The sequence below is a fragment of the Uloborus diversus genome, chromosome 4 (genome assembly GCF_026930045.1).
Source record: "Uloborus diversus isolate 005 chromosome 4, Udiv.v.3.1, whole genome shotgun sequence".
In the NCBI taxonomy this organism is placed as follows: Eukaryota; Metazoa; Arthropoda; class Arachnida; order Araneae; family Uloboridae; genus Uloborus; species Uloborus diversus.
Window position 1 is genome coordinate 153,483,700 of NC_072734.1, and position 22,321 is coordinate 153,506,020.

Genomic DNA, 22,321 nt, shown 5'->3' on the forward strand with positions numbered 1-22,321 from the left:
TGCCGAATTGCATCATTTGTGACGTCATAAAGACCAAGCCTTGTTTGAAAAATCGGACAAAAAAAAATTAACTAAAAAAAACTGTTGGAAAAATGAGAGTATTTTCCGGGTCCATGTAATTTTTTTTGCTCATTCTATCCATTTCAGTGATTAAAAGTAGTACTATTGACTACAGGAAACCACCCCATTCTACGAACTATTATTTCTTCTCAGTGACATAGCAAGAAAATTTGATTTCAATTTTACATATAAGGCAAAACAACGTACGTTAGATTGATTAAATGATGAAAAAAAATTAATGAAATGGAATAACTTTAACTTTAATTATTGCAACTAAGTTTTGATCTTCAAGGGAGGGGTCTGGACCCAAGGACCAGGAACCCTTTCCTACACCACTGTATTTCTCAACTGAAACTTAACTAAACGCAGAAATCAAACTTCCCGTGTTTATGCTCATAGAGATTGCAAACGTTAAACGTGCTAATTTTGGAAGTATTAGTCATTAACAACAGATTGGAATAAAACTTAAATAATGCATTTTGGAGTTGTTTATTTAATACTAGTGGTACCCACACGGCTTCGCCCGTAGTAGGGAATTAAAAGGTCATTTGGTTTGCTTGTATGTTTACAAATAATGGATGGTGAATTTCTCACCAAATTGCTCGCCCATGTTACGGTTTCACGTTATGATAATTTGGTAATTTACTCTCCCACGTTATGATAATTTGTTTGGTAAAATGTTCTTAAAATCGGAATAGAAATAGAACAAAATCGAATTTTTGAAAAATCACTTTGAGGTGCACACCCCCATGTTACAAAGTAATTTTGTGTCAAATTTCATGAAAATCGACCAAACGGTCTAGGCATTATTCGCGTCACAGAGATCTTGACATAGAGAGATCCAGACATCCAGACATCGAGAGATCCAAACAGACTTTCAGCTTTATTATTAGTAAAGAAGTATATACCACGGTGTTTTCTAGTGAAACAATAGAGTTAATTCCTAACTCGGTGTGGCAATGGTCCATTTAGCTTTTCGTATGTGGGTATTTTGATTCAATATTCAGTGTTAGTAGTGCTACAGAAATTCGTTGGACATTTCATACATGATGAGCATGCGTTAGGGCTTACACAGACTTACGACTGCGAGAATAATACTGAAAAAAGGGATGAATAAATGAGATTGAGTTTTCAGCTATTTTCTAACAGAAAACCAAGAGGCTTAAAATCATGAAAATGCTATTATAAAGAGAGCATTTCTTTCCAAATGAATCGCTCATCATTCTTTTACAGGATTTCTGTGAAAACTTTCAAAAGATCTCTTCTTCTAATGCTCAGAAAAAATATATTTTTGCAAAAATTAGTAAAAATAGATTAACAGTAAGCGTGCAGTTCGTGAATCCTGCGTTAATTCTACATAAAAGATAGCAGCGCATTTTGTTTTTTAAATGATGCAAACTACTCATCTAACAATTTGCAACTTTTATCTCCAAAATCATGATCCATAGAGACTGCTTGAACCAACGACTTCTTTTAAAGAGTCTAAATATAGACTGAAATTCGGAATAAAAAGGAATCCTTGTCTGAGAAACGAGGTCATCTTTGAATTTATGCAAACACGTCTGCAAAGTTTTAATTATTTTTATGACCTTCTAGACTTCGTGAAAAACCATGTGATGGCGATGAGAAGAATAACGGGAACACTTTATGAAAAACAAAACAGACAAAACACGGAGCCTCATAATAAAATTCCACCAACAAAATGGTGAAACAAGAACAATAAATTTAAATCCCGTTACCGTGGCTGAGCATGAGGTAATATTCAAGCTATGGTCATCTACCTGGCCTCATAACTTCACATAATCAACTCAACCCAGCTTTCAGCGAACAAACCGGCATCTTTTACTTCATCACGTTTTTTGAGTTTTCCCCTTGTGCTCCATGTGCTCCTCCGCATGGTCCATTTTTGAAACTCGTTTTGCAAAAAAAAAACTTAGTTTACTCAACTTGGTTTACTTGACAGCTTTTTAACTAGCTTTCATTTGATATTCCATTTAGGGTTGGTGTTATAAGTGTTCTTATATTTTGTAAAAGGCCAAATGAAATCATTTCTTTTCCAACAAAAAGGAGGAAAATATTTCATAAGAGCTAGTTCAAGGTAAAATGTTTACATCGTTAAATTCCAGTAATTTATAGAAAACATGTTAGGTCAGTTCACGGAAAACGGACATTTTATCCTGCACGTGACACACAACTCATACATTTTATTAAAAAAATAATAATTTAAAAGCGTAATGAAGAAATTTTATTTTGCTACGGAAATTACAAACATATGTGCGATTTCTTAAGCAAAAAATGTTATTAATTACATTTTAAAATTATTTCATTTAAATAAAATATGTGCGGCTTTTTCGCGGAATGGTATTATTTTGTTTTTTAATAAAATCCAATGTTTTATAATGCGTCTTATCTTGATACAACATTTCAACAAATGACTCTAGTTCTGCTAAAAAATAATAAATTTTTCAAGCTAAAACTTGTTTTTCATGGCTAGACCAACAACGTAAAACGCGTAGTAAAGCGCGTAATAATTCAAACGATGATCTCATGTTATTATTTTTATATTTTTTTCGGTTGGTAAAAAGGACAAAAATTTTCTGTCTTGAAAAAGAATAGTTCATGGTAAAATGTTCACAGCTTTAACTACCTGTATTTTGCCGAAAATGTATTGGGCCATTCCATGGAAAGACCCAATGGCCCAATGATCATGAAAAAGCTAGATGAACAGACATTTTTAGCCAAAATTATATCAAGTCTAAAACCCAAAATATCTAAAGCTAAAATGAATCGGTCAAGATCATTTGTTCCGATTTTTTTTTCTTTTTTTTAAATATATATATATAACTTGGATAATAGTCGTACCTGACTAACAAACGAAAACAGTGTAACATCTTATTTTGAGCAAATAGCTAGTGTAAATCATAAGAACAACTTTTCAATTAATGAAACACGTCGTTTCAAATATTTCACTTACATTATTTTACGTTGTAAAAGCGAACATAGATTTTACAAAATTAAAAGTGTTCAATACATTTTTCCATAACCATATCGCAGAAGTTTGCCATCTTTCATCATCAACACGTTATCATCGTCCTTTTTGTTTAAAATGTTTAAATCAAGAATTTCATGAATAATCACGAAAGCTGTTGGGCAAATTATTGCAATTTTGATCATATAAAAGCTATTTTTATCTATCATACAACCGCAATGTCAAGCAAGGCACCCCATATCATCATTTTGTGGTTTACCGCTTTCATGGGGTAGTGAGACCAGTTCCACCCAGACCCATCATTTCAAATTTTTCCAAGGAGGACAAAAGTCATATATTCAACCTAAATTAAGTCAAAAAAAAAAAAAAACTACACAAACCACTCCCACGTATAATGTAAAATATTTTAATTTCAAAAAAATGGGGGAAAAGTAATTGTCCCCCCTGACCCTCTAAGTGACGGGCCTAGATCCATCTATTGCTTCCATAGGGCGGGTCGAGTGTAAAATATTTACAGCGTCATAAAAACTTGGAAACGTGAAGTTGCAAAACATAAATACATACAAACATACAGTGTTAACAACGTAACTATGCAAGCAATACAGAAAGTACAGACTTCAACGAACACTGAACAACCGGCCAATAACACAACTTTGTACAGAACATAAAAGTAAACGCAACATTAATACTCTGTTCGTGTAAATCTTTTCTTACAAAACAATAATGTAATATTACAAAAAGTAAATGTTTGTAATCTTCTTTTTTCAAATAAAATGAAAAATATTGTCAGATTATTATGCTTATACATGCAACGAAAATTGTTTTCAAAATAAATATTTTGTACTGACTTATGAATTTTTGTTATAATGAACACAGCAAATTGATTATTACATGATCAAAAAATAAAATAAAGGAAAGTAAAATTTTATGCAAAAATAAAATTAGAAAAAAGAAAAATGCTCATTAAAGTAGGAAAATTAAGGTTATTTTCTATATATCTTTATCATATGTGTTTCTCTCAAATAAACGATGAAATCGAAAATACGTTTATAAAAATGAAATTCAGCTGAAAGTGAAGAAATGCGAAATAAATTAAACTTGCCACTCGTTTTATTGCTTAAGGCTCAGTGGGTCACTCGTTCAAGTGGGCGGAAAAAAATCTCGATTTGAAAACCAGTTGTTTTCTAAAGTCACACACAAAACTGTCACGTTTCGTTCCTATTTTGTTCTTTCAGACTGCAATATCATTCTTCAATATTTCAAATAGATAATGGTATTATATTTTTAATCAGATCGGTGTAGAATGCAATTTCTAGTCTTAAGAAATGATTAATAATCTTTCCAATCTGCTAAAAAGAGAACACACAAACCTTGTACAATTTTGTGTTTACTCTGAAGCATTCTATCATTTTTGAAAGAATTAATAGATCTATTGAATTTCCCAATGAAATTTCGTTGAATAAAGTACAATACATTTTGTCACAAGATCTCCCTTCATCTCCCTGAACCCACACAGCGAGTAACTTCACTTCTAGTCTAAATAAGTAATAGGTTCTAGGAATATCGAAACTTTGAAATATTTTGTTGTTACAGAACCATTTTGACCTAGTGCAAAATTTCATGGCGTGAAGATGAAAGGCATGTAGTACTTTGATCATTTACCCTTATATTTCCTTATTATCTCTTTAATTTCTTTTTGCACTATTCTGTTTGCTGTTATTCCCTCAGTTATTGGAATTTTTAAATAATAAAGTTAAAAAAATATAAACCATACTTTTTTACTCACTGATAGGTTTAAAAAGATCTTTTGTCGAATAATGTATAGGCATCGAAAAAATATTTTTTTTCCGCCTAGTGCTTTTCCTTGCACAGTGTGTTAACATTTCCTCGCAGTGCAAGAAACGAATCTAAAGCCAAAGTTTCTATTTTTAGAAAAAAAATATGTCAACACATTAAATTATTTTAAAAGGTTTGAAACGATTTCTACTGAAACAGATATACCTAAATATTTATCCTCTCAGTTTTCTAAAGCTTGATTATTATTTGAAACTGTATCAGTAAAAGAAATAATAATAATTAAAAAAGGAAAAAGAAAAGAAAAAAAACCCGAGAAACTCCGAATGTTGCCTAGGACTAGAGAAATTTGTTGGAAAACATCTTCCAAATGCACAACGTTCAGTAAAAGTAACATGCTTTTACTAACCCCTGAAAAGATACCTATAATAGAGTCAGCTGGAAACGATCAAAATTTTATTATATCATTACTTTCAAGTTAATTCTCACTCTAAACTTTTGTTAGAGTACATTTTCCATTGTGCCCTGCAAAAGTTTCTATAGAGTGATAAAAAAATAAGATAGATTCATGGACAATAATTTTGCAGTTCACCCTTCCACGAAGTAATTCGTATTCTCTTGGAAAGCCACTCAGAGCCTACCAACTCTCACATCCATTAACTCTGATCCTCCGCATCATCCTTAACAAAAACGTTTCTGTTCCAACTTAAAAGCCCGTTTTTGTGACCGCTTTTCGACCCTCCCCTTTCCCCGATTATCACGTTTTTCTCGGACTGTTGCCCCCCTCCCCCATATTAACTTATTACCATAAGACAGTCGATCCCAAAGTGCTCACGAACTAGCTCGTGGAAGAAGGAAACAAAACAAAAAAGAATCGTGACTGGACGTCCGTGGCACGCGCCCGCAACAGGTCACGTGATGTATCAGATCGGATATTTTTTTTTTTTTTTTGTACCTTTCCTTTTGCTGTGTTTTATCCCTCCGAGGAGGTTAATGTAACCCACCCGAAATAAGATTTTAACTGGACAACGTGATTTACTGTTTTTCGGTGCAGTAATGTTTGATGCATTTCCGCATCAGTTTTTGTTTTTCTTTCTTTATTGCTACAGTATTTCGAAACTCAACGCTGGCATTTTAATTATGAATAATAGAGTTTACATCGCTCTGTTTTGGTGCTTACTTCTACGCATGTTTAATAAATAAAAGCAAGTAAACAATAGATTAAACAATCCATAAATGATTCGAAAAATAATGTTTCACTAAACAGCTGAATTGCGTGTGATTAATAACGTGATATATCACAGTAAAAGACTTGATTGATCTCATTTTATATCATTCCATTTGAACTCCTTGATGCAAGAACCAGGCAAGTCCAGATTCACACATTTTTGGTACGACCAACAAGTAACATCAGTGGCCAATAACAAACTCTGTTATCTTTCCTACATTATTTACTACAAAGCAGAGGTCTGATCTTACATTTGTGTCCTGTTGTTGTACCAATCGGAACATCTATATTGTCCACAGATAAAAATGAATTTTTAAAAAGGGAAAAAATTTTGGAATTCCCTAGCTCTTGCATCAAGTCCCTCAACTATAAAAGTACTAATGACTAGCTAGAATATTGTATAGTTTGGAGAAATTTAATTTTCTGTGAGATTATCTGGTAATTCAGCTTTTCTCTACCTTTTACCATTTAAGACTCAGTGTACAATCTTAATTTTTATCGCACCACCCTCCTTACAAAAAAAGAAAAAAAAAATCTTAAGAGGTCTTCTACACACGAGGTGTTAGTGAAATCAACATTTCTAAAAAATTGTCTGCCATCTAAATATGTCTGGCGTTTTTCGTTGCCTTCACACGAGGCAACTTAATTAAATCAATTTTTCTTCTAATAAGTCGAAGTCATTGTAGCAGCTGCTCTAGAGCGCAGTAAAAACTGAACCGAGTTAACTCTCAACTAGTTAACTCGTTGTAGAGAAAACGCTTGGCAATGTCCCGATGAGGGAAATCGACTAAAATTTGACAACATACATGGGGATGAGAATGGTCTTACGACACATATGTTTGCCCACTAAAAACAACAATTTCAAAGACGTTGAAAAAGTACTCAAATTTGAGTATATCGCCAAATCAATATGACTCCGTCCGACGATGTGATTTTTAAATTTGAGGCAATCAAATACTCATTTTTGAAATCTTGCACTTACTCAGGAATGAAACAGTATGTTAATTTTTGAGGCATTTGTGCTCAATTTTGAGTATGTAATAATTTCAAAATTTAGTATTAACTGAGTAATGAACTCATTTTTAAGTATGAAATAGTTCAGCACACTATTTGAGTACTCATAATCGAATTACAAGACTTTAAGAAAATTTGAAAGCATGAATGTACTCATTTTTGAATATTTCATTTTTTTCACTGTGGTGTACAGGGTACACCTGGCACAGTTTACTGTCGTGTGAACGATGACAGGCGGTTCCTTCACTTTTCTACTAGGTTTCTACTTCCTAATTAAAGCTAGCTCGAAAGTTGATTTCCCTAAGTTAGTTGCCTCGTGTGATGTAAACCTAAATAATAATTTTTTTTGAGTATTTTAGTGCAAAAGCAACCTTACGATCTTAACTATAAATATTATTTGCACGTATGGCCTGAGTAAAGCCTCATAATCCAGATATTGGCACTCAGTTCAACACAATTCCTTTGTAAATAAACGTTTGTTTATGTTCATCCATTCCTTGAATTAGCACATGGTCAAGTGTAACATAAAAACAGAATCATCAACCTCTTTTTCTTGAAAAGCAAAAAAGTCAGGAATCCAACAATTGGCAATTGCGTATCTGGAATGCGAAGGATGATCCCACGGTTACACTGAAGATGAATCAATTTCTTGAGCCCCAAAGACGTCTTTCAATACTTATCATTGCATGTAGAACGCTGATTTTGACATCGTTAATTAAATGGGAGACGACGCCTCTTTTTTTACCTTCGAATAGCCTGATGGTCGGTCATTGCTTCAGTATTGAAGGATATTGCAGAGTCAAGGTACTTTCTTTGAAGTTATTCTATCGTTAAGGATCTTTCTTTGTGCCGTCAATGACAGAGATGTTAAGGTAGATCAGTGGGATGCTTTTATCTAGCGATCTGGGAAATTTCGGAGCGTATTTGTTATCAGGCACATTTATTTAATGACAAGTATTGACGGCGCATTAATTACCATCAAGAAAATTTCTACGTTGTTGGGAAAACCACATATTTTTAAATATTTTACTTTAGGGCGGAATATTTTCATAGATTAGAGATTTAGGGTTTTTTTTCTTTTTTGACGGTTTCCCTTTAAAGCTAAATTTTTTTCTAAAGTAAACTGAGAGGAAAACTTATGCATTTCCAAAAGCTTTACAAAAGGTACTGAAAAAAAGAAGACAAAATCTCAAATTTTCTTGCACACGTGTACACGTACAGTAGGTACACTTTAATTTTTTTTACTCTACTTTTTCATAGCAATTTTGATAAATTGCTTGAATTTTTATTCAGTACGAGTGGCAAACTGTTATTTCTTGTCCAGAAGTGGGCCATCGTACACCAGAAGTGATTTGTATCAAAGGTTTCTTGTAAGCTTTTACTTTTAATTTTAAAAGACTGACAGAGAGTTACGTTTAATGTCTACAGAATCTAGCACAGTTAAACACACAGGCAGATTTTTTCAACTGCCCTTCGCAAGTGAACTTGATCGCAGTGCATTTTTTCGAAGATTAATCACTGTATAATTCATTGCGTTGCAAAACAAGTTTACTATAAATATGAAGTTAATTTGTAATCAAACAAAAACACGAAAATGTTAACACTCACTTACAATGCTTCTTGTGCACAGTTTACTTGAACATTTAGATAAAGATCATTTTATTTCGGGAAGCACAAGGATGATTTTTTTTATAACTATGATCATTTCCTTAGTGTCGGATTTAAAAGGGAGCGAGTCGGGCCTTTGCCCAACAAGGCAACTTCTGGTTGTTGCAAATTCACCCTATTTTGTTCGGGGGGAGGGGGGGTTCTTCAAAACCCGATACAAAAGTTAGAGAAAGATAGGTAAAGGCGACAGCTTCAAAATTTGCTTCGGAAAAACCGAAGATCCGGTACTGCAATTGTATATGCTTACAATTCTGCAGTTTATTTAAGTTTTGTTTAATTTTCATGGGTTGTAATTTTTACTGACAGTAGTAAGATGGTTAGTGTAATTGAAGTTGTTTCTACTATCAAGGTTGTCTCTAGGAACTAAATAAGTTAATTCGGCTCTGAAACCACGTTAGACAACATCATGGAAAAGTTTGTCTCTTGAACATCTGAACACTGCACTCTTATCCCGTTTCTTACTCAACCATGTGGCTATCTAAAAAAAAAAAAAAAAACCTTTGTGAAAGGTTCTCTTACAGACCAACTAAAACTTCGTACAACCAGTGATTGAGATTTTTTCAAGTGAACGATTTGGAGGACGAAAGCAAAAAAGAAGCTTTGCCATTCCTTTGTGATGATTTTGTAAGGAATCTGGGACAGAACAACAATAACTATTACGAAGATCAAAGGAATGAGAGGCTTTTGTTCTTTTCAGTTCGGGGATAGAACGGCTTTATGGATTCGATGAGATTTTTTTACTCGATTTACGAGGTGTTGTTTTTGTTGCTCAACTAAAGCAGTTACCACAATTCTCCCATCCACTGACTGGTATCGTTGACTTCCGGTTGAAAATTGTCTGTTGAGGAGACAGATATTGATCGGTTGAATGAAGTGGAGAAATATATTGCCATGCTTTAAATTTATATTTTTTTTTCTCAAGAAGACTCGAATTGGCTTGTTTTCTACGAGTTGTCAATGTAAGCATCGTTACAATTTGATAAAAGTGAGGGCAAGTTTTTGACAGACGAAAACTGGCTTATGGTCATTCTTATAGATTCTAATTTCCCACTGTCCCTCGTTTTTGTAGAAAATACCAATTTAAAACGTCGACACAAGCAGCTTCAACACAAGCTCATCTAAAATTTAGGCATGTTTTCAAGTTTGTTAGCTTTACAAATAAACTTATTCAATGGCATTTGTCTTTTGAAATTTTCATTGACAATTTCCTCAGAGATTTTCTTTTGAATTTTTTTCATTAAGCAACGCTTTACTTCAGCTCCAGCTAGTAAATAATCATACTCCTGTGAATGAGATTAGGTAATTAGAAATTGCTTTCAGTTTTCTAAGAAGAATCTATGATTATGTTGCATTTTCACTGAAAATACTTCTTGAAGCATCAAAGTAGAGAAGAATATTTGTGTTTCCTATTTAAATGGTTCGCAAATTCAGGGCCTGTTTCCAGTGTTAAGTACCTTCAGTTTTCTCCGAAGTTACTTCGGCATCAGAACATTACATGGAGATTTGACAGTATTGCACATTTTACCTTGTAATGTGCAACAGTTAGAAAAAAAATATGTTCGGCGATCAAAATACATTGATTTGGAATGTATAAATCGTTTAAAGACGTATAGGAGGGATTTCCGAGAAGAAACAAAGTATCTTTTTAGCAGAAATTTAAAGTTTGAGTATTCATCTTCAATCATATTAAGGTCTGTGAAGGATGAAACGTTAAGCAAACTTTTTTACAAGTAACTCGCAAAAAGTAAATTTGAGAAGTAAATCTCTGAAGAACTGTGACCAATTTTTGATGAAAGGTCAAGAATATTACTATCTTCGTAATCAACTTTTTCGTTAAAATTATTGCCCTAAATTTCTAAATCTTTTCAATAGTTACAAATCCTACCCAATAAATTCTTTAATTACTTTAATGTTTTCCAAGCCAGTGCTTGAACACAATTTTGATACTGGCACTTGCTGGGTCCTTAAACATGCCCTTTCGTTTTTCCTTTACGAAATGTGTGGATGAAAAATTTTGCATTCAATATAGAATACCTATTACGTTCCCTGGATAGCTCGCATTATGTTGTTTTGCGCCAATTTTTGTCATTGTACATCCAAATTTACCAAAAGAAGAGGAACATTTCATCAATCAAATTTTATGTTTGGAGGTTAAAAAATTTAATTTCTGACTGTAGCTTTTTGTTCGTAACTATGTTATGCATTTTATTTTTTAAAATAATTTTTGCCACGCGTATCATGTATATTCCGTGGAATTTTACTTATTTATAATGAATATAGAAAAAGTTATGCTAAAAAGCTATGCTTTCACAAATCAAGTCCGGTCATTTTTCATGAATATTGAAAAAACTTTAACTCAAAAGCTGTTTTCACAAATCAATTGCATTCATTTTGCTATAATATTGAAAAAAGTTCTTCTATAAAGCTATGTTTTCAGAAAGCAGTTTCCACCCTGGCATGACTCACAACTTAGAATAGTAAGAAACCGTTTTCCATCAAAACTGCTTAGAAATCGACCATTTTCGTCTAAGAATAAAAGTTTTTTTGAAAGTAAGCGACATATATTTTCATTTTTAATGAATATTGAAAAAACGTTTCGATAAAGATAAAGCTATGCTTTCATAAATCAGTTTCCACCCCAACATAACTCACAACCGAGAATAGTGAGAAACCGTGTTTCATCAAAACTGCCTAGAAATCGACCATTTTCATCTAAGAATAAAACTATTTTTGAAAGTAAGTGACATATATTTTCACTTTAAATGAATCATAACAAGAGACAGCGCCATAATTCTTCCGAGACTATAGTTTAGAAGGAAAGAGTCATTTTCACTTTTTATGATCTTTCCTTTCTTTAACCTCAATTGCAAATCCAAACACTGAGCTGAATTTCAAATGAAGGTAGACTCCCAGATAACACCTCACAGCTTGCGTAAGACACATGGAGTCCTTTTTTCTTTCACTTTAGTGCATAGAAGTAGGATTTACATCCTACAGAGGCCTCGTTTAGGTACTCGAAATTCAACCCACCAACGAAAATACGAAACGCCTTTTCTGGAGCAATAGGGATTCCTTTTAGCAAACGGAAATAAGAAGTGAAACCAGTTGTTTTATCTGTGATCAGTGCATAGCACCCAACTTCAATTTTTTGGTGGGCCGAAACTCTCAATTTGCCAAAATTAACTCGAAATTTTTCAGAGTGATGATAATTTTGCCGAATGGAACTCCAAATTTAGAGAATGATGATAATTTTTCCCAATAGAACCCCAAATTTTGCAGAATGATGATAATTTTGCCAAATCTTCAGGCAAAATTCATCGAATAAGTAAATTTTTAAGATGTCACAGTGATCTCCCATTGGGGCGCCCCTGGATGAGAGACATGTAATTTTAAAGCATTTATCAAATTTAATTTGCTCAAAAATATTCAGATTTTGAATTCCTGAAATGTGCATTTGTTTTAGTATTTGAAGACTGGTTATTGTGTGTTGAATTTATTTGCTCAAATGAGATATTTTCACGAAACCTCCGTGGGGATCGGGGAAACGACAACAACAGAATGATATTTTTAACCACATACAGGTATATTCAGTAAGTTACCGCCCTAAAGCCTGGGCTCAGTGCTAATTCCAGTTTGTTACTCTTGGCTTCCTTAAGAGGTTTTCCACCTCCAGCTCAGCCACTCCAATGCCGAGCTGATGAGTACTAATAAGCACGAAACTGCAGTTCTCGGCAGGAATTGACTGAGCTGGCGGTGTATTTCACATGCAGGTGTCCTTCGTAATTCGTTTCGTGTAGTATCGAAACTGTGCGAAACGAGACTTTTTTAAAAATAATATTTTTACTTATTTTTAATACTAATTATGTATGTGCATGAGAAAAAACAGGTTATATAAGATGTATCGTGTTATATCGAAACTGTGTTATACGAGACTTAAAAGTAATGTAAATCAATGGATGTATACCGTGTTGTGTCGAAACCAAGTTTCATAACAACAAAGTAAAAACTTATTAGAGTTATCAACAATTAACTTAATGTATTAAACAAAAATGAAATTACATCTTTTTTAAATATAACATTTGAGTTATATCAAAATCATTAAGTTCAAATTTCGTACCGTGTAATGACGAAACCGTGCTATAATAATCGTAAATTTGGTACCGTGTAATATCGAAACCGTGTTGTACAAGTACCGTGTTATACAAGGGACGCCTGTATTTGCCCTTTGTTCCTGGAACAATCACGCCCACAATGCCTACATATCTTTTTTTTTTAATACAAGAATTTTTTTTTAAAGTTTTGATACTTCATACTGTGAGACATGGTTCCTCATATTCGAATATATTACAAAAGGCCAAATTTTAAAATTCTAGGAAAGAAATGCAAATTATATGCGTAAAATTGTCACAAATATGCAAATGGGTAGAGCATGTAATCAGTTCGAGAGAAATAATTTTTCATATTGCAGACCAAGAAAAAGGAAATCACTAAAGCTTTGAGGTCATATTAATTAACATTAATAATAAAATAATTTAAAAAACATTTTAAAAAGTATTAAATTTATTTTCATTCAATGTCCTAACAAGCATTTGAAAAACGAAAATATCAAGCTTTTTTTTCACGGGTTTTTAAGAGTTTTAGTAAATAAAAGCAAGAAAAATAAATTAAGGTGGTGGCAAATGTAAATCAAAATTTGGATGAAAAAAAATTAAAATCCTCTTGATCCTAAGCTTTTACTATTATACCCTCAAGTTAAGGGTATATTTCTCAACCGATTTCGCCATTTGGGGTTTAGAAAAGCATTGCAAAGTTCGTTTTTTGATTATTATTATTATTATTATTATTGAATTTTTGTATACAATTCCTGTAATCCAAATAAAGTTCAGTACTCAGTCAAAAAATTCTTAAAACATTTTTTCGGGATTATAAGAATAAAATGGAGGATCTATGCTCGAAATGTTCTTCATTGTTGTAATATTTGAGCAATACCATCTACTTAAAATCCAAACTTTTAACTCATAAATTTTCTAAAATTTCGAACATTGATTAAATTTTTGAACAGCTTTCTGTTGTAGAAGAGAAATAATTTAAAAAGCTATTACTATAATAAAATACCCAAAAGTCACCGATACCTTACACTAAACGTTACACATTTCAGAGGTGATGGTCTATCAGAAACTCGTCAACTTTGTGCATCTTAAGCAAAGTTGCATGTTGTTACGTAATTTCGTATGAATTTCTCTGAGTTAAATATTCAAATCGGGAAAAGTTTGTTCATTTATTTATATAAATATTAACAACAACTTACATAATTAGTTCTCATACCCGTCAAAGATAAACAAAGGATAAAAGCATCGAGTATGACGCACCTTTTGACTTTGAAGAAAAAATTATAACATTGAGCGTAACACTAAATTCATCAGGATTCTGAGGTAAAATTCAATTGAGTTTAAAAACGTAAACCAATAATTTAAGCTATAAATTCCAGCTTTTTTCAAAAATTTGGAAAAACTTTGTTTGCAAACAATGGTTCCAATTATGAAGCATCCCAAAAATATCACTGGAAAACAACTATTTGAATTTCCTATCAATTAACTGCCCTTCACACAAGTAATATTCTTTTTTCCATAGCCAGATTAGTCTATTCAGGGCGCAGAGGGCACAGTGCCCTCCCATGACTTCCCATGCTTGGAAATATTTCCCATGCTTTTCGCGAAATATAAGTTTCTCCTCTCTGCAACACGTTTCATAAAAACATGAAAAAAAAAAAAACTGAAGCAACATAACTGAAATGCGTATACTTGAAGAAGAAATGATGAAGACTGGGTGCGTAATGGAGAAAATTCCTTGCTAGTCAGCCAGCCACAGCCACCTCAGTCTCATTTCAGCAGCAAGCACATTACAGCAAAACAATATGGTGCTCTAGACTTTCAATCTCATCTTCTTTTTTTTTTTTTTTTGAGCTAATTGGGGTACCGCGGTACCCCTGGTGACCCCCGTGCGTACGCTTCTGTATGTCGGATACATATATTAAAACATACACACATGGGTGTCCTAGGAGGTACCATCATATTGGGTGACTTTGCCCAACTAAAAATGAGTACAATTCTGAAATTGCTAGTTTTGAACTTGAACGAGATAATACTTTGCTAATTATCATTAATGTTTAGAAAAAAAATGGTTTCTCGAATTGAAAAACGGATACTTAGATGGTTTTTAGAATCAATTGCCTCGGTATCGCGACATAATCACCTACATCCGGGATCGGAATCGATTCATTCTCTTATATCCAATCAATACAGCGTTTTTCTTGTCATCTTTATTGATGAGCGTCGAGTTCTTTTCCCACAATTCGAGTCCTGTGCCTCGAGCTAAGGAGGCAGAAAAACTCGTCGAATCTGCTCATTTTTGATCTATCTTCAAGGACAATCGAAACTGTAGACCGGGTGGTGATTAAATTCTTACAGCCGAGGGCTGTTGGGGACGTAACTTTGTCGCAAGCTGTTATTAACAGCCATGTTAAGTACCTAATGAAACTGGAAGACCCATCGTTTGTTCCATGTTTAGTTAGTCCGCTAACTGTGTTTAACGGTCACATAATATCTGAGGAATGTAATTTAGCGAGAATGTAATATCTAATTTATTGTAAATATTTTTAGCATCTATGAGAAAATATTTCTTTATTAATATGTAACAAGGACAAATATCATTTTCATCGTGATCAAATCTCATTTTACATGCAGTACAATCTTTTCTTTTTAATCACCAAACATTCTTTCGAAGAGCAGACATCGTACAATATGAATTTTTTGAAATGTCTTTAATAAGTGTATGTACATAGCATAGAATTTCTTCTGGTAAGTTCTCCAGACATTAATATACATAAGGAACTATATTTCATAAAGTTTAAAATTTTTATGAATTCAAATGTTAGGAATATTTCCCTCGTTGTTGGATCTTTTTCAAATTTTAGTCAAAAGCTGAGTATTTCTCCCCTTCTTCCATGTTCCTCAAAGAAAAATAAAATATAAAATAAAAGCTTTTTTTTTTTTTTTTTTTTTTTTTTTTTTTTTTGACCATTTGAATCATTTGATTCTGGTTTATTTTTTCATTCTGCGTCGGTTTATTGCGATTTCTTTGAAAATGCAGTTCAAATGTCAATGAAGAACAAATTTTGGGTGAAAAGAAAATTTTATTCAATACTCTTCCAAAAATGCCATTAGTGTTTCTGTTAAAAAGACGATCATCTAGTGTTACTAATAACTCTTCGCAGATGGAGAAAAATTTTAGAGATAAATGCAGAAAAGCATCGCCGTCGAAAGAATTGTTTAACCCTCTTTTTACTTTAGTTTTGTTTTTTTCCACTTGAAAAATTCTTATTAATTTTTTTTAAAGAACGAAGAGATATTTCAGGAAACTATGCTCTGCTCTGTTCTACTGTTTGCAATTACTAAATAGGAAAAAAAAAGGGTGTCTGTGGTTTGAAAATTTAGTTGAAATTTCTACCGTTTCATTATCCACCCTTAAACATTCGTTATTACTTCTCTTATAATCATTAAGAAAAGGATTTATTTCAACAGATAAACATCATTAAAATATTTTTTACTTTTAAAATGGTGAAAAAGCAGTAGCGGACGAATGTTAAACAAATGTCTTTTCGTAGAAATAACCACAATTTCCATGTCGCAATTTTTTCCTTTGTAGAACTTTCTCCCTAATACATATAATTACATTACAAACGACAAGCGCCAGCTAAAATACGAACAAGTAAACGCAAAAAAGCCGAAAGATGAAAATAAAAGAATAAAAAAATAAATATAAAACTTTTCTCAGGCCAAGCCTTTTTTCAAATTCAAGTCGTTGAAGCAGATCAACTATTTTCTTTTTTGCCCATTATTAGCGCGGATGTGTTTCGTTTTATTTTGTTTGATGCTATCTTGTTTTTTGACTTTTTAACAGGCTTTCGTCTCAGAAAATGCTCTTTTACCCTATGATTTATACAACTGTTCGCGGTATTTTGGCTTTGTATTATGTGAAAGACAGCATTTTCTCGAGCACACGCTTTCTTTTTTCTTGACTTTTTTTTTTTGTGTGGGGGTGGAACGCACGGGAAGCAAATGATTGACAATCAGTCGCAAATTGGCCCTAGCGCAAATTGGCCTGAAATTCGGCTGCTTGGAAATAAAACTAAGAAATTGCCTCCAGAATGTGTGCGGAGAAGATTTTCTGCCATGAATACAAATGATGGTTGTTGCTTTTTTCATTGGTTTTATTCCTATTCTCGAATATTCCTCGTTAAAAGTTCGCTTTGAAAGATGCCGCAAAATTCCAGCTTTAAAGATATCAGAAGAAATATTTGGTCCATTTAAAATTATTTTGAAGAATAAATAATAATTTAAAGACATCTTTGTGGTTATTATTATTGCCTCCGATAAAGTTAGCTCTTGTGCTACCATTGTTGTCGTTCTTTGGCTCTGAAATTAAGTGTAGACTGATCAAACTCTAAATTTCAGAGATTTAGCAAAAATTAAATTGCTATGAAACCAAAAAAAAGAAAAACGGTTAATATTTCTGAAGATTTTAATAATTAAAAACTGTAGTTGTTATTTGGTTATTGATATTTATTATTGTCACTAGAAAGTCGCTGTTTAAGATATGCGACCAGTGAAAATTGCTTCTACTCTTCTACATTTTAACGAAGCAATTGCCTGTTTGGTGATATTTTGATGGTTGAAATTTTAACCCTAACTCCAGTGGATTAACCCTAAGCTCCAGTAGGTAGCGTGCAATGTTGACCACTTTTTCGTCTTTTCACTCTTCTCAAATGACAGTTTCACCAGTCAAAAACAGTTACATGACCGGATTCAGCTCAGCCTCGTCAAAATAAAGCCTTTCCCTCTGCATCTAAAATATTACCAAAAATATTATCAAATTATCTTGCCGCGGAACGAGTTTCATTGTTGATGACGTCAGGAGCGTTACTCGATCATTCGCTATTATATGTATGAAGATTGTGATTAAACATTGTTAAAGCACTAAATTCTGCAGACAATTTTAAACTGCCAGGAATCAAGGATAAATAGCTGATGCATTAAGAGTTTTATTCCTGTTAATATTCATTCTAAATTATGCACTTAGCTTACGTGATTCGGAAATCTTCAAACAACCAGAAGAAAACTTCTTTGTTGCATTTAAATAGCTTTTTATTTCGCACTGATGGCTTTTGCTATGAACTGCTCATACGAAGGAGAAAAAAAAAGTCTTTTAGATTAACTGTAACTGCTGATAAATTATTAGGCAATTTAGTTCCAGAACGAAAAATTTTCGTTATTCACTGATTCTTGTGAATTTTTCAACTTTTTAAAATTCTTCTCAAAAAATACATTCTGGCAGAACCTATTTGCAACTATTTTCCCTTTTCTTTATTTCGCTTTAGTGTACATAATTGCAAACTAAGAGCAGTTCCCAAAATTATGTTAAGGATTTTTTTCTTTCTGATTTTTGTTGAGGAGCCCATGTTAATGAATTAGCAGAGTCTACTGTTCACATTCTGTTGACAGCTAAAGTGTTGCACGCTACAGAACGTACACTAATAAAACCACGAAAAAATACCTTAACGGGAAAACGACAGATAATTTCAAAAACAAAATTCAAAATTGAAATTGTACGTTCATACTGGTAAATTTATATGAGATGCCAATTCTAGTGTCGATTTGGTGAATTCCCATAAAACCAAATAAATACTATTGTCACTATTTCTAGTTAATGTCTGAAACTTGTTCCTATGAAACCGGTTATAACAAACGAATGCTTCTCTTCGCTGTATAAGGTCTTTTTATGTTGTATTTTTGCACTTTTTACATTTTTATTTAGTTATTGTAATTGCAATTTTAGGTGTCTGCAACAATGTAAAATTTCTAGTTTACAAATCCTGTTCTCTACATTCACTGTACGTTATAAACGAAAGAAAATGTCTAAAAACTCATTTAAAAAGTTATGAATTTAAGAGACATGACTTTGAAAATTCGTACACAAGTACACGCATCGATTTTTGAAATGTTTTAATTTTGAATGGGTGTACTAGGAGGGGTAACCCTGTGGTGTCCACGTGAGATTTTTTTAAATATATCTTTAAGGTAGGATAGGAGCTTTAAAGTAAAATGAACTCAGAAAATTAATTAATTTCTGTATTTTTGTGTGTTTATCCATTAACAAATTTTATTAAAAAATCATAACGTGGGGAGAAATCTACTATAAAAAGACACAGTTAAATTGAAATGGAAAAGCAAAAAAATAAGGGGGGGGGGTTGCTTAGTATGACTCAACTTTTTCTTTTTTTTCATTTTTTTTACTTAAGTCATGAAGTTGTCGTTCGGCAATGCCCCGATTTTGCTTTTTTTTTTCTTTTTTTTTTGCTGAACACTTGAATAAATAAAAAGCAATTATTTTTACCTTAGCGAGTCCGTCTCGGAATTTTTTATCTAAATGGTGCAAGTTATATACCGTCCATTTTTTTTATGACACAGATTCGTTCCCGTTTTATTTGTTCCTGTGTTAGTCGAACCATTTAAATGAAAATAACGTCATTACTTTCTCAAAGCTTCACTTAATGAAACGAAGTGAAGAGAAAAAACAAATAAAGCAATGTTGCTGGAAGGAAAAAAAATCGTCTGCAAATAAGAATCCCATCATATCCCGGACATAGTTTTGACAAATTGCAAACATAGGCCCGGCATTAGTGCTGGCGTCTCTAAACCAGTAGCTGCTCTCTATCACGCAGAATCGAGGTGGGTATTAAAGAGGGGGTTAGGTGAGCGAACAGGTTATTGGTAATTCTTTTTTTAATCTCTCCTCACTCATCTTCGCTTTCTCAAGGTCAAAGTAAATGAGTACCGAAGGTTGGATTGCATTTTGAAACTAAGGAAAGCCAACGTTGTAGGGGGGGGGGAGAGTAGTGGTGTGAAAAAAAAAGGTATATTTTTTCTTTGTCCTTCCTAGAAAATAATTAATGCAAAAAAATGAAGTTAAAAACTTGAAAAAAAAAAAAACTCTGGAAAAAAATTTAACTAAACTAAATGGGTAGCTCATGTTTAATCTTATCATGTTATTAAAAATTGCATTTTATCTTTTATTTTTAATTAACATGGCGTTATTTAAAAATGTTTCTCCTTAGATAGTCCTTCGACCTTAAAAGCAACGATTAGCTCTATTCTTAAAAAAACAACTCCATACCAACTAACAATTTTTCAGAAATATCTTTTAATGATAATAATAAAGGTTTTGGACTGCTCATATTCATATTTCCCTGATTAAATAAAGCATGTACCCCTTGATTTCATTTCTAATGCAATTTTTAATTAAGAAGAGACCATGTTGGTTCAAAAATATTACTTTGCATATTAAAAAGCATAGAAAATATAAGTAACTTTATTTTCAACACGACTGCCTTCTCCTACGCTGAACAACAAAAAAATTGCATCAGTTAAAAATGTCAGGGATGAACAAACTGCTAATCTGTGTTATTTAAGGTGTTCAAAAACTAATTGATAATAATTCAAAACATAGTTGTTAAAATTCTCAGTAATCTTTTTACGCTGTTAAACAACCCTTTCCAGTTCTGCTATTCGATCTAAAGATAAAAATAATAACTCCTTGAGTCACTAGACTTCATTTTGTGTACTGTTACATAAAGGGATGTGGTTCATGATAAAAACATTATAAGAATCTAAAAGATACAACTTCATTGTTTTAAAACACAGCTGTTTTCTCTCTTTTTGAACAGGATATGCATTACGACGTAAAAAAAGGAGAATTACACCAGAGTAAAGGATAAATATGCAGCACTTTTCGGTTTTTCTCTGACAATTAAAGGTGTTCAAGAATTAATGGTTCTTAATTCAAAGCACGAGTGTTGAAATTCTCAATCGAGGTGCCCCAATGGGAGGTCACGGGTGACCTCCCAAAAATGTCCTTATTAGGCAAATTTCGCTGACGATTCGGGAAATTTGAAGACAATGTTGCAACGTTGAGATTGTTTTATTATTTTTTTCAATTAAATTATTTTTTACTGATGCTTGATATTCCTTTTCATTTGAAGTTATGTGAGTACGATATGCGTGCAACGTGCATGCTTTTATGTTACCGTTCAGCAAAATTTAAAATTTCATTAAGCACATTGTGTATTTTCTCCCTTGAAAGTTTTAGTTCCGAGAGCGAGTGTTCTCAATAAATTATTTCTGCATATTTAAATACAAAAATATTTTCACTTACTTTTGAAAAATGCAATAAAACTCACTTTCAAATAATCATTTTAGCCCGTTGAGAATTTTCTCATTACTGAAAGTTTTAGTTCCTAGAGCCTGTGTTCTCAATAAACTATTTTTGCATATTTAAATACAAACATATTTTCATTTACTTTTGAAAATATCAATAAAACTCACTTTCAAACAATTATTTTAGCAAGTTGAGAATTTCTCCCTACTGAAAGTTTTAGTTCCGAGAGCCAGTGCTCTCAATAAACTATTTCTGCATATTTAAATACAGAAAAATTTTCATTTCCTTTTTAAAAATGCAATAAAACTCACTTTTCAAGCAATCGATTTAAAGAAAACTAAAGGATCCTTGATAAGTAGCAGTTATTTATTTATTTCTTTTTTAACAACCAGAAGAAAAAAAAGTGACTTTATTTTTTGTCAAGTTGTTGTAAAAGAAGAGGGTTAGGATTAGAATGAAATGTTTACCCACTTTCTTTTCAGACAGAATCTCTTTACGCTTTAATTACCATCACCTTATCGTACCCTGCTCTTTGACATGTCTTTAAAATATAGTTTGAAAGGCAAATGTACAGCAGATTTTCTTGTGCGAGATCCCATTGTTCTGAAAGAACTATCAAATTTACTGTTCCAACAATTAACAGCTTCTCCTATTACTGTCAATGGCAAACAAAAAAAAAAGTAATCCGCTTCTTGCGGTCGTTGCCAATCCGTGTACATAATTACCTAGTGGTAATTAAAGCAATATAAAAATAAAAGAGAGTGTAATGAAGAAAAAGTCCTCCCCGGCAAGGTTCAAGGTCAAAGATCAGATCAAATGCCGTAAGTCATTCAAATGGCAGTATATTTAATGACTTCTTAAACACTACTTATTAATTTGTCTGCCTCGCTTGAAAAAATCTTGGCAGCATTGAAGATAAAGTGTGTCATGTTCCAGAGAACGACCAATCCCCAAATCAAGGCCATTTACGAAAATCATTTTGTTCTTCACCGTCGCGATCATAATTGCAAGACATTCCAATAAGAATTTATTCCACTTTCCCCCCAATCTCACCCCCCCCCCCCAACGCACAGATTCCCCCCCCCCCCTCTCTTCTTCACCGAGAGCGAAAAGAATTATCACGCAAGCTACTGTCACGCGATTTTATCTGGCGCAGATGCCCTGGCTTCCGACCTGTCCTTTGCGTTTCATGCACTTATTTTCCGAGTAATCACGCCTAATACCCCTTTATCATTTATTTGCGATGTATTTTATGACACGTTCGACATTTTTATTTGTTCCTTCTTTTCCCCCCT

General features: G+C 32.8%; 1 protein-coding gene across 1 annotated transcript in view; it reads left to right on the plus strand.

Annotated features, from left to right (window-relative positions):
- LOC129220928 (uncharacterized) overlaps positions 1-22,321 on the plus strand; it is a 113,916-nt gene that overhangs the window by 50,122 nt on the left and 41,473 nt on the right. The window lies entirely within an intron of this gene.